This window comes from Mobula hypostoma, chromosome 14 (genome assembly GCF_963921235.1).
Source record: "Mobula hypostoma chromosome 14, sMobHyp1.1, whole genome shotgun sequence".
Taxonomy (NCBI): Eukaryota; Metazoa; Chordata; class Chondrichthyes; order Myliobatiformes; family Myliobatidae; genus Mobula; species Mobula hypostoma.
Window position 1 is genome coordinate 28,440,629 of NC_086110.1, and position 13,429 is coordinate 28,454,057.

The 13,429-nt window shown below is 39.3% G+C and overlaps 1 protein-coding gene across 3 annotated transcripts in view; it reads left to right on the forward strand.

The window, feature by feature from the left end:
• The first annotated feature begins 3,491 nt into the window (after nucleotides 1-3,491).
• The window catches only part of aktip (akt interacting protein), a 33,945-nt gene continuing 24,007 nt past the window's right edge, over nucleotides 3,492-13,429 (forward strand). The window contains exon 1 of one of the 3 annotated variants that reach the window (XM_063066881.1): nucleotides 3,492-3,583. The gene's annotated coding sequence lies outside the window, so the exon portion shown is untranslated. Of the gene's footprint in view, nucleotides 3,632-13,429 lie in introns of all 3 variants that reach the window. The other 2 variants (XM_063066880.1, XM_063066879.1) reach the window with 2 other exon arrangements.

The following is a 13,429-nucleotide window of genomic DNA, read 5'->3' on the forward strand; positions in this document are numbered from 1 at the left end:
GGGGTCTGTAGTACAAATCAATCAGTGCGATTGCACCCTTCCTATTCTTGAATTCTACCCGAATGTACTCAGTGACTGACTCCCCCCATTATGTCTCCACTGAGTGCAGCTATAAAATTGTCATTGATTTGTAGTGCAAATCCACCCCCTCCCCTTTTTACCTCCTCTTTAATCTTTTCTAAAACTTCAAAAACCTGGTACATTAGTCACCTATTCCTGCCCCTCTCTCAACAAAGTTTCTGTAATGGCTACAACATCATAGTTCAATGTACTAATCCATGCTCAAAGTTCATCACCCTTACTCATAATGCTCCTAGCATTAAAATATACACACTTCAAACTATTTGACCCAATGTACCTGTTATTTCAATTTTTCCTTTCAATATTTTCATTAACATCTACCTTCCAGTCTGATCCTTCCCTTATTAACTTGGTGCTCCAGTTCACAGCCCCCTGCAAAACTTTTTTAAACTCTCCTGAGTAGCATGAGCAAAGCTCCTGGCCAGGATATCGGTTCTCTTCCAGTTTAGGTGCAACCTGTCCCTCTTGTACAGGTCACCCCTTCTCCAGAAAAAGTTCAATGATCCAAGAACTTGGAACCCGGTTCCCTGATTCTCCTCAGCCACTCATTCATCCGTGCTATCACCCCATTCCTACCTGCACTAGCCTGTGGCACTGGGAGTAATCCAGAGATTACTATCTTGGAGACCCTTCTCCTCAGCCTCTTTCCTAATTCTATATACTCACTGTATAGGACCTCTTCCCCTTTTCTGCCTATGTCAATTGGTGCCAATATGCACTACGACCTCTGGCTGTTCACCAACACCCCCCATCCCCTGAGAATATCCTGCAGCTGCTCCGATACATTCCAGACCCTAGCACCAGGGAGACAACACGCCATCCTGATGTCTCTTTTGCAGCCACAGAATCTCCTGTCGGTCCCCCTAACTATTGAGTCCCCTGTAACTACTGCACTACCATGTCCTTTTCCTGTTGCGTCTCCGAGCTGGCCACAGTGCCCCCAGCCTGGCCGCCTCTGCCATGCTCTGATAGGTCATTTAGATTAGATCAGATTAGATTAGATTATGAGGACATGCAGTCCTCTTTTATTGTCATTTAGTAATGTATGCATTAGGAAATGACACAATATTCCTCCGGTGTGATATCACAAAACACAGGATAGACCAAGACTGAAAAACTAACTAAACCACATAATTATAACATATAGTTACAACAGTGCAACAATACCATAACTTGATGAAGAACAGTCCATGGCACAGTAAAAAAGTTCAAAGTTTCTCGAAAGTCCCACATCTCACGCAGACAGGAGAAGGAAGAAAACTCTCCCTGCCATGCCCGCCCACAGTCCGACTCTGAGTCGTCCGAAAACTTCAAGCTCTGATCAGCCCTCCGACACCAAGTACCGAGCACCATCTCTATCCGAACGCTTCGACCTCAGCCTCGGTCGCCAACAGCAGGCAAAGCCGGGGATTTTGGTGCCTACCCTCCGGAGATTCTCGATCGCACAGTAACAACAGCAGCGAACCGGGCATTTCAGAAATTTCTCCAGAAGTTCCTCTGCTTCTCATGTCTGTCTCCATCAAATTAGAATTGTCCACCGCCCCTATTTAACAGATACGATATCATTTCACCGGAGAGCTGCGCACGCTGCCATCTTCCATACTTGTTGCTGAGGGGAATGGCCACAGGGGAACTCTGCTCTATGAAACTGGCCATGCATTTCCTCGTGCTAACTCCTGTTACTGAGCCTAATATTTTTTTACCATTAGTCACACCAATGATTCACTTATTGCACAATGCCCTTTCCGCTTGTACTCATGTAAACTGGAGCAGAAAGCTCACAAGAACTAGGAGCACATTATGTTAATTTGTTACATTTGTCATAGAGAGATGCTCTGCTTACACAGATGCCCGAATTTTCAGAAATATCTACAGGCTGCTCAAGTACCTTCAGGAAGCCTAAAGGTTTCACTATAACTTCAGTGAATTGCAGCAAAGTACCTATCCCCTCAGTTCTTTAGAGAAACACATCTTGAAGGGACTTCACAAATGATCAATGTATTTACGGGTGCAGATTTTTCCAATCGGTCTCTATTGAGTTACATGGCATTCTGTGAGGAGACCTACAGCCAAGCGTGTATGGCTGGACAGCTTTTCCCATGGACATCGCTGTCAAATTCCTCATCACAATTCTAAATAATGGCTCCAGATCATTTCCATGTCTCCCAAGTTGCAGTCCACTCTCCAGGGAGAACACCCAGGCACTGAATTAATGGATACATTTATGTTATCCATTTTGATTTTAATGCAAGATCATTTTAATGTGTGGCACCACCTGAAGGGATGGATCCTGGGGCAATGGCTTCTCCCAATTTCCCAAGCTCTTCACACCAGTGCGCTGTCTAACCACAGAAGCAAGAAAGGATAGACTGGCACTGGACAGGGTTCAGAGAAGATTCACGAGAATGATTCCAGGAATGAAAAGGTTACCATACGAGGAATGTCTGGCAGCTCTTGGGCTATATTCCCTGGAGTTCAGGAGAATGAGGGGGGGATCTCATAGAAACATTCCAAATGTTAAAAGGCCTGAACAGATTAGATATGGAAAAGTTATTTCCATGGTAGGGGATTCTAGGACAAGAGGGCACGACTTCTGGATTGAAGGATGTCCTTTTAGAACTGAGATGTGGAGAAATTACTTTAGTCAGAGGGTGATTAATCTGTGGAATTTGTTGCCACAAACGGCTGTGGAGGCCAAGTCAATTATCATCAGGAACTGATTTCCATAAGGATATCAGTTGTTTCTTCATTCACTGAGATCTTATCTGACTATTCTAGTATCTTGGCTGTGGAGGCCAAGTCAATTGAGCTGCGCTGCCCTGCAGCCTCCCAATTTAACCCCAGCCTAAACGCGGGACAATTTACAACGACCAATTAACCTACCAACTGGTACATCTTTCGATGCTCGTATCATGTGGTTTTGATAGCCTGGTATGTGAATGAAGTAATGACACAAGATGCTGGAGGACGTCAGTGAGCCAGGCAGCATCTATGGAGGAAAATGGGCAGTTGACATTTCAGGCTGAGAGCCTTCATCTGGACTCAGTGTGAATGAACTCGCCTCCCAGTTGTAAGCAGCTGGATATATGGACCTCAACGTGATGGGTGTGAGCCTTGTCCTGTCTCTGAGGAGCACGATGTATCCCTTTGCTTCAATATACAGTATTTTTTCTTTGCATTTGGACGAGCTTTGACGGAAACCCAGCAGAGGTCAGGATGAACTGGATTGCTTGTCCGTCAGCTGGAGGAGGTTGGAGGTCAGAAGCAGCGCCACCCGGCGGCGCCTGCATTGTTTATTTGAGATTAAATATGGCGTCCGTGACAACAGGGAGGTCAAGTAGACCGACAAGCCCCACTCCTCGTGACGTATATGATTGACAGTACGTCTGCCTTATAGGAGAAGGACGATCTCCCGAAGAGAAGGGGAGCGGAACGGGGCCACCAATCAAACGCCAAGGGTTAGGCCTTCCGGCGTGGTTGTGTTTAATGGGCTGTGATATGGGTGAGTGTTGAGGATGCGGGCGAGTCAGCGGCGTCCGGAATTTACCGGGTAAGCGAGCGGTTGCTTCTGAGCATGTCAAGGGCCCAGATAGTTCTCGCTGCGCAGATGTGAGCGGCTGGTGTTGACAGACGCCACCTGATGAGAAACCGCCACCGGTGTGTGGTCTTGCAGGCCACCGGGGCAGCGAGAGCCAGTGGCGGCAGTGGGAAGGACGGTGGGGCGACGGTCCGCATGGCTTGACTGACAACGGTCCGGCCAATCCGCTCAATACTCAGGGGTGACGCGCGTGTTGTGGTGGCCAATGGGGTTGTCCGGGACAGGGCTCCTGGTTTGATTGAGGTGAGCAGATTGGGGTTGGGCTGGAGCCAGGAGTCAGGAGCCAGCGGGGGCACACCGCTGGTAGCAGGTGTATTGTCCACATCTCGGACACGTCCTGAGTTCCTTCATCAGTATGTGGTCCATCTCTTCTTAACACTTACTCTGTAAGCTCCCGACAGAAATGTCCGTGTCTTTAAAGCAAGAGCCTGACCCTTGCATTTACCTCACACCTACTCTCTGCCCAGGAACCCCAATAGGAGTTGAAATTGGATGGCCTATCGGTTAGTCTCCAGAACCTCGGTCAAATAGATTAAAAATTATTAATAGGAACAAAAAGAAGAGTTGCTGATAATTGTTTCTTGAATATTTCAGTAGTCAGTCAGCATTGGCGTTTCCAGGCAAATTTATAAAGGGTATCGGTAGTCCCAAGACAACGAGACTTACTTCAATCTTGTGCTGTCCTTTTATGTATGAAAACGTGTATTACAAGGAGCATTTTTCATTAAAAATCTTATTAAAACGAACTTTATTGTAGATGTACTTCTGACAAGGAGAAAAACTAAACTTTTACTCTTTCTTACCTTTTGTCATCCTAGCTTGGACTATGCCAAGTAAATTAGTCAATCTATATATTATGCTTAATTTTAAATTATTTATGCAGTGTGAAATAATTCCCTTAGTGATGCATACTTGCTAATGTAAATATAAATTTCATTAGTTCTCCAGGAACTATCCAAGATATTAACCAAAGTGAAAATCTGGAAACTTAATTTGCAGTGACTTTTGGTGTGATTGTCATCCAATCTGCTGGCTGTTTTGATAGCTGCAAAAAAAAAAATTAATGTATGATTACATAATATAAGTGATCTAGTTGAGAATGTGGGGGTTTAATTACTAAGTTTGATACATAAGCTGTTGGGATAGTGGCAGTGAAGAAGCTTGTCTAAGATCACAACAGGCTATGGATCTAGTGCAAAAGTGAGTAAGGAAATGGTAGATGGAAGTGGTGCATCTGGGGGTAGTTAATCGAGGCAGGGTATGCACAATGAGTGTCAGGGTCCTGAGGAGTGTAGTTGAATTGATAGACCTTGGGGCTACAAGTATATGGTTCTCTGAAACTGACCACACAGGTAGACAGGGTTGTGAGGAATGGGGTGTGCTTGCCTTCGTTAGCTGGGGTATTGGGTATAAGAGTTGGGACCTCATAATGTTGTACAAAATGTTGGTTAAAACTTCGCTTGGGGTATTGTGTGCATTTCTGGATGCCAAGCAAAAGGAAGGATATAATTAAAATAGTTGTCTGGGGTGAAGGGCTTGTGTTAGAAAAACAGCTTGGATAGGCTGGGTCTGTATTCCTTGGAATAAAGACTGAAAGGTGAACTGATAGAGATAAATAAAATTTTGAAATGCAGATGAATGGTAGATAATGAATGTCTTTTTCCTCCATGTTAGTGGTGTCTGCAACAAAGTGTGAGAAAGAAGTTTGAAGGGGATCAGTTAAATAAATCTTTCACTGAGTGTAGTTGGTACCTGCCAGAGGAGATGGTGATTGTAGGGGCAGTAACATTTACTTGAATGAGCAAGGCTTAGAGCTGTATGGAATTAAGTTAGATTGTTATACATAAGAATCATGGTCAACATAGACAAATACTGACTCTCAGTTGCTAATATTGCAATTGATATTTTCTGTCTAGATGGGCAAGTATCATTGAGATTTTGCTGGTAGATTAACTTTAATACTGCCAAAAAGAGGTGTGGTATAAAGCTTATTCAAAGAGTTGGTTGATAAAACAATTTGAAGAGGGAGAGATGGTGAAATGAACTTCGGAATAGATTTTCAGTTGTATGGAACCTTTGAACTTTAAAATGCTGTATAATCAAGGTTTTATTTTGTAATGTCTCTCTTATGACAAGGTAATGGAGGAACAATTAAACATACCTATCTACATTATCACCTGTTGGCTGAGGTTCTTTGTATGCTGGGAAAACGCCCCAGCTCTTTTTCAATTTGTGCCAGTGCTCTGTCAGCCAGCGTGAGGAAAAGCAGTTTAACGTGGTGGATATTATACTGAACTTTTGACACCTTTGCCTCTTATTCTAAAAGATTAGCCTCCATGCTTTGTGCAAACCTCTGATTCTGAATTGTAACATTTTCACATTTTGAATATTTCAAAATAAATTCATTGACTGGTTTGGATATATTGGGGGTCAGCATTAGAAGGAAACAACCTGGCCTCATTATCTGCTGCTTTGCAAAGTGACTTTAATAATCTGAACCAAAAAGTATTAAGATCTTGTTTTTTTTTTAGTCTGTGATTAGTTTCAGTTAAATTTTAGGAAATTTGCACTGGCATGAAGCAAACTTCAGTTGGGAAGTAAAGACATTTTTGCATTGGCTTGATCTGTAGTTCAGATTCTGAACAAACAAGCAGTGGGACAGCAACAGAACCTTAGGCAGCAGAGTGATGAAGACCTACCCTGAGTGACTGACAGCAGGCAAAGCTGGGGGCTGAGACTTCATATGCTGTTTTATACAAATAGGTGTAACTAAATTTGTGAACTTTAGTTCTATTTTGATCACCGTGCGCTACTAATATTAATTAGAATGTCTGGCAATAGACATTGTGGTCTAGTTCTTTTAATGTTTAAAATGTGGTCTTTTTAAAAACTCTTCTGATTAGATTCAAATTTGTATGGCATTCACTGAACATGTACACCACATGACTAAAACAAAGATGGGCAACACTGATCTCTTGGTGTGGAATATAACTGCATACCACCAGGCTTAAGGACAGCTTCTATCTCACTTTATAAAATATTTTAAAATGGATCTTGATTGGTATTGGTATTGGTTTATTATTGTCACGTGAGGGACTCTTGATTTAACAACCAATAAGGTGTCATAGCCTTGCACATTATTGTCAGCCTATTCTGTACTTTCACAGTCACTGCAATGTTTTATTCTGCATTGTTATTCTGTTATTGTTTTCCCTTGTATTACAATTGTGATGTGATGAAATCAGTATGGATGACAATCAAAACTTTTTTTACTTCAGTACATGTGACAGTAATAAACCAATTGATAAGAACAACAAGACAAGGGGACTTAATTCTGTTGGGGGGAAAATTGAAGATTTACTTGATTCAACACAAATCTCCTATCAATTTTCTTCCTTCCAAGAAACAATTTGGCTGAGTATTCATTTGCTTGTTGTGAGATCATCCTTTGCGTCCTTTGGATATTGAGTCTCTATAATGACAATAATAACTTATAATGTAGGTTCTCATTAGAATGAAGATGGCAAGAGATTATATTTAACTTGTCTGTGTATATTTTGATTTCCAAAGCAAAGCTTGTATGCTGAATGACTTTCTGAAATCTGTAAAATTGCTAATTTAGCAGCATTGTAATTTGTGTGAGCATAATTGCTTTTGAACCTAGATTCAGTTACATTTATTATTTTAGTTTGTATTCACTATCTAGAAGCTCCTTTATTTGCCCAAGTATTTTGAAAACCATCAAAGTCACTTTTTATTAAGTTGACAGATAATTATTGCTTTGCATTATAAACTACATAAATTTTGAGACATGCGCTCAAGTGAAGTTCGCAAATAAAAGTTGACTAAAACATTGCATGAATTTGACAGACATTTTGAATATTAGAGCATGGAACACTGCAGCACAGGAACAGTCCTTGCAGTTCAGTGTAGTCCAATGCCCTCCTAAACTAATCCCTCTGCCCGCACACTACTTTTAAACCGGAACCATGGAATAGGAGTCCAATGCCCTCCTAAACTAATCTCTCTGCCCGCACACTGCTTTTAAACCGGAACCATGGAATAGGAGTCCAATGCCCTCCTAAACTAATCTCTCTGCCCGCACACTACTTTTAAACCGGAACCATGGAATAGGAGTGTTGTAACAATCTCTCAAAGCCTTAAGTAAAGGACTCGTAGTTTGATTATTTGAATAAACTGCTGAAGAAATGAAAGAGATTGTTACATCTGGTGTAGCAATTAATTGTTAATAACATGTTGGAAATAGAATATAGCTTGTTAGAAATAGTTTGGACTGGTGTCGCTTTTGATTGAATACAATTCTAAATCAGGTTGAAATACTGCTGAATAATTTTTCCATGCAAATAATAAAAAAATACATGCTGACATGTGAACACACTAAAGTTTTTTTTCAAGATTGCGCTTGAATAACTTCAACAGGATGTTATTTATATTGGGGTATTAGATTAAATATGTTAATGGAGAGTTTTTAATCTTCAAATCAGTAACCATTTCACCAGCCCGACTTCCCCATAAATGTTTATATCTGAATTATTTTCTTTTCATTTGATCTTTCAACTGCAGGAAACTTGCAAGTTGGTGTTTGTTTTGTAGTCTGCAATTATAATTGTTTTGTTTTAAATTAAACTCCTAATCTCAAAAATGTGACTTCATTACCATCAGGAACTGATTTCCATAAGGATATCAGCTGTTTCTTCATTCACTGAGATCTTATCTGACTATTCCAGTATCTTTTCCTCTTGTAGCAGTTGAGATTTTTGTTAACAATCTCAGATCCAAAACTCTCAATTTCTATTTGTTGGTGAGAATTTTAAATTTAACACTTTCCAAGCTGAAATATTTTATAAAATCAACTAAAGGAAGCTGAAGGGGGAAGAAAACAGACTGTTTCTCTGAACTTAACAGTAAATTACTATCATTATCTTAGAAATTGATATTGCTGAATTTAAATTGAGAATTGCAGCAATTCACAGAATTAATCACTGCATTTTAATGGTTGTGAGCTTCTATTATTTGTGTTTTTTTTTAAACAAATCCTTTTAAGATGACCAAGATTATCTGTTGTTTGACGATGGGCTTTTGGCACCTTCTGTCCTCCAATCTTCACTTCAGTGATTTCTGTTACTCACTACCCTCAAATCCAATGCACTAACTCCACTAATTTGAAAGATAACCTTTCTGCTTGTACATTTCAGTTGTGAAACCATTGAGCCTCTTTAGCTATGTTAAGTCAGAGAAGCTAAACAATCTCTGCTTTTCCACTTAAACTGTAAATTCTCTTCCTTAGGTTGACATTGTTTTAGAAACAATGCTCTTTTTGCCTTGCCAGGGTTTCCAGATGAAAGATGTATTGCTTTCTTATAAACTTCGAATTATTGGCATGTATCGACTTTCCTTCTCATGTCTGTCATTATTTAATGTTTTAAACCATATACCCCAAGACAAGCAGATGTTCATATAACGTTTGAACATGAGCAGTGATGTTAGCTATTTGCATAAATAATTTAAAATCTGTGAATATTATAACACCAAAGCCTGAGATCAAATTTTAGATTTTGGCCTATTTCCAGGTGAGTTTTATTCTTGTTTTGTTTTAGTTGGGTGTATGCAGAAAAAAGTTGATACTTGCTTATCTTTGGGAATATATATTGCACAACTGGTTCTGTAATACTGATACTTACAGCAATTTTTGGCATCATATGTTAAAGATCTAGTACTTTTGCTGTGACAGCTGTATGCTTTGTCTGAATAATGTTTGCAGTTCCATAAGTTGGATGTAATTCTCATCCACATTGGTTTTTAAAAGGTTTTTGCTTTTTTTTCCCTGCTGAACTATTGCACTTTAAATTAAGTAAATGTCTGAATAATTATGTAGAGCTGGTGCTCAGGTGCTTCAATTTTTCTGTTATAGTGGACTAAAATTTCTATCTTTGGCACCAGTGCAATTTAATTACTCTTGTGCAGAAGTAATTATGCTATTAAACAATTGCTTGTACAAAGATTAAATGATATCATATTTTTAAACAAAATACTGGAGATACTTAACAGCTCTCCAGAGAGGGAGAAGTAAAGTTGTTATTTTAGGTTGATTGCTTTTCATCAGAACCAATGTCGGATGAGAGAGGTCCTTGACCATAAGCATTAATTCTTTTCCTTTTTCCATAATTGCTGCCTGTCCAGTGTGTCCAGTATTTTTTTTAAAGTGTGCTGGTTCTTGGGGTTAATAGCGTTTTGTTTTCAGTATATACAGAAACAAAGCAAATACATAAAAATGATTTATTTATAAGATGGGATAGTAACTCCGCATTTTGAGACATTTTTCAAGATTTGCTTCAAACGTACCTGTGTGTTTTGATCCGCAAGTATCACATGATGCTGCTATCTAATAGAAACACAACACCCGTATACTAGTATAATGCATGCTTTGGGGCCTCAGTAGTAAAGCATCCACGGAATTTCCCTTAAACTGTTTGTAACCGCAATAGTTCCACTACTGGAGGGCTTTATTCAGTCATCAATTGTGTACCACAGCAGTGTTTAAAGCCATCCAATTAGTCCTATCCTCCAAGACCTTTTAATTCTTTCTTTTCAGATACCTATCCAGCTCCACCTTGAATGTCACAATTAAATCTCCCTCTATGCTTCCTGCAGAATATTCCGGACTCTAATCATTTGCCTTGTTCAGTTAACAATATTTTATTTTGTTGTTACTCTTTTTGGTTCTTTTCCTAATCACCTTTTTTAGTTCTTGACTTGGTCAGTAATCTGATTTTTAAAAAAAAATCTGTGGGAGCCCTCCCAATCTCGTTTCTCTTACTGAAGTCCTGCGCCCTCATAATCATTTTGGTAAATCTCTTTTGCAAGCTTTCCAAAAACTTGAAGCTCAGGACTGGAACAATATTCTTGTGTGACTGAACCATAACTTTTATAAAGGCTCATTGTGAATTCCTTACACTTCTAATCTTTGCTTCTAATCTCAATTTGCCCTGCTAATTTTAAATGATTTTGTGCGTAAGTGGTGGTGAATCTTCATGTGTTAACAAGTACCATCTTGTGTAGTTAAATGTAATCAAAGGCAGGTAATATTGAAATTGTGACTTGAAGACAGATGTTAGAAGTAATAATATGTCATTAATATAAAGCAATGGTGGGGTGGGGGGAAATAATACTCTCCTCTAGGGATTTTCAATAAGAGAGCACTAGCACTCACAGCAACATGTCTACATGCCCACTTAATCAGCAACACCACATTTAGCCTGGTCACTCTCGCAGGTTTTGGGTATCAAATTAGTTTTTGAACTTGTAGCGACAGATATGAACGCCAAGAAACTTCTTTTCTTCACATTTAGTTCAACATGACTTCTGTACTGAAATGTGTATTGGCACAACTTAATGAACAAGATCTCAACATCCTGAATTAGTTTATCTCCTAGCAGAGATTATTTCATCAACGTGATGACATAATTCTCTCTAATTTTAGCTAAATATCTCAAGTTCTGCAAGCCTACTGGTTCTTATCTCCTACTTGTGTAAGCTAAGTTTTAGGAATAGTCCAAGAAGGCACTGACTGGTCTTACTGGAAGGTTACTTTTCAGATTAGAATTGTCCAATTGAATCTTGAATATTCTTGTAACATCTGCTTGTTAAGAATGTCCTCAGTTGCTCTGACCACTCATTCATCTGCTTGATATGAAACCAGAGGATAATGAAGGCATTGTTGTATGTTTAATACAGTTCTGTTTCATAAACTTTGTGAATAATGTTGATTGAAACTAAGGGCCACTGTCAGGAAAATGGGTGTTCAAATACAAGGTCATAAACACGCATCTTGACTGATCCTGTGTGTATTCATTGGTTGTCATGACCCCTTATGTTGCACTTCAATCCATTCTGTGACAATCACTCACTGACAGGAAATTCTCAATTCCTTTTTCACAAGACTTCATGGTATTGATTGCAAATAGTTTTTTCTGATTTTATCGTACAACTTTGGCAAGTAAATGCAGTTTATGCAACTGCATTGAGATCATTGTCCAAACAAAAGTTGTTGCAGTGCTTTTACATGCTGACCTTTCCAGTGTTTCGTATATTTAGCAAAAATATTTTGCCTCATAGTGATAGGGTATTATCAATCTATGACCTAATTTATTTTGTATTATATTTCATATTGTTAAACATAGGCTATTTCAAACCAATAAGTCTATGCTAGTTCACTGTGCAATCCCGTTCACCCATACTTGTAATATATTTGTGTGTGTGTACGGTACAATTTTCAGTGACTAATTAACTTACCAACCCACATGTCTTGGAAATGTGGTTAGAAACTGGGACACCCAGGAGAAACCCACACAGTCACAGGCAATATGAAAACTGCTCATAGACAGCAGCAGAGGTCAGGATTGAATCTGTGTCAGTGGAACCTGGTTGAGGCAGCAGTTCTCTCAACTCTGCTGCCTTCTTAATGTACCGTTTTTTTCCCCCTCATCAACCTGGATTGCGGAATGGTTTTGGTTCACAGTTTATACTTGGTAAAACTTTGTTCCGTTATCTGTTCATAGACCCTCTTAACTGCTGGCAAGACCTAGTATTTAAGTAGCTACTGGATAGCCCTTGCTAATCACATTTAACTTCCATTTTCACTTCAGGCATTAGACTTCTCGCGTGGTAATTGCAAAAGAACACCCACGATAGTGTTCTACTTGGAACTATCATATTTAGTTTAGTAATTGTACTGCAAGAGAAGAATTTTGTATTCTTGATGGTACCAGGACAGGTAGCCCCGATATGCCCCAATATTTTGTATCAACAAGTAGGGTGGTCAGTAAATCCGAGGTTCCCTTGGACAGTAGATGTAAAAGTAATAGTGGATATGTTGGATATTTTAATATTTGCGGCGGTTAGGACACTCTGAGATGGTAAAATTGAATCAGGATCATAGACTGGCCAAAGTTAATATAAGCAATACAAACAGTACTGGTATTTAAAAGGTGAAAGTTGCCCAGGACTCAATTGATTCCATCTTGGGGGTTTTAGAAGAGAGATTTGTAAAGACCCAGTGAAATTTGCTGGTGACAAAGGATTGCAAGAGCAGATACACACGGAGGTGGGTGATGGTGAAGATAGAATCATAATTGGATATTTGAGAGCTTTGAAACTGACAGTACATCTAGTGATAAGGGATGGCTATATAACTGCCCCCAGTTTAAGGCAGTTCAACAGTGGAGAGGGGTTGGAAGGTGTCATTAACAATACTAAAAGTTGCAGGGAGGTATGAGGTAATGAAAAGGCAAAAGTTCATTATGATCATGTGTGCGGAGCATTTTTTTTGGCAGACACGGGAAAAATGGGCATGAATGTAAAAGAGAAACTTGCTCTAAGTTGACAGTGATTGCAGATGGGAGTTAAGGAGGGAGTAAGATGTTTGAAAGATCATGCTTTAAGTGTTGTTAGTATAAATGCTAGTTTATGCAAGATTGTTGTTGGTGTATTTGATTTCAGATGAAAGTCAATGATTAGGTTATTGTGATTACAGCCACCTGCACAGGTCAAACATAAAAAGATTGATTTACATGGGGAGAAATGTTTGAAAATATTAGTGAATCAGCAAAAGAGCACATTAAAATGTCAAAATAAATGAATATGGGATAGCTGTATCCTAATGGTACAGGGAGTGTATATTTTAAAGGAAAAAATGGAGATAAAAGACATTAATTATGCCAAAAGGATGGA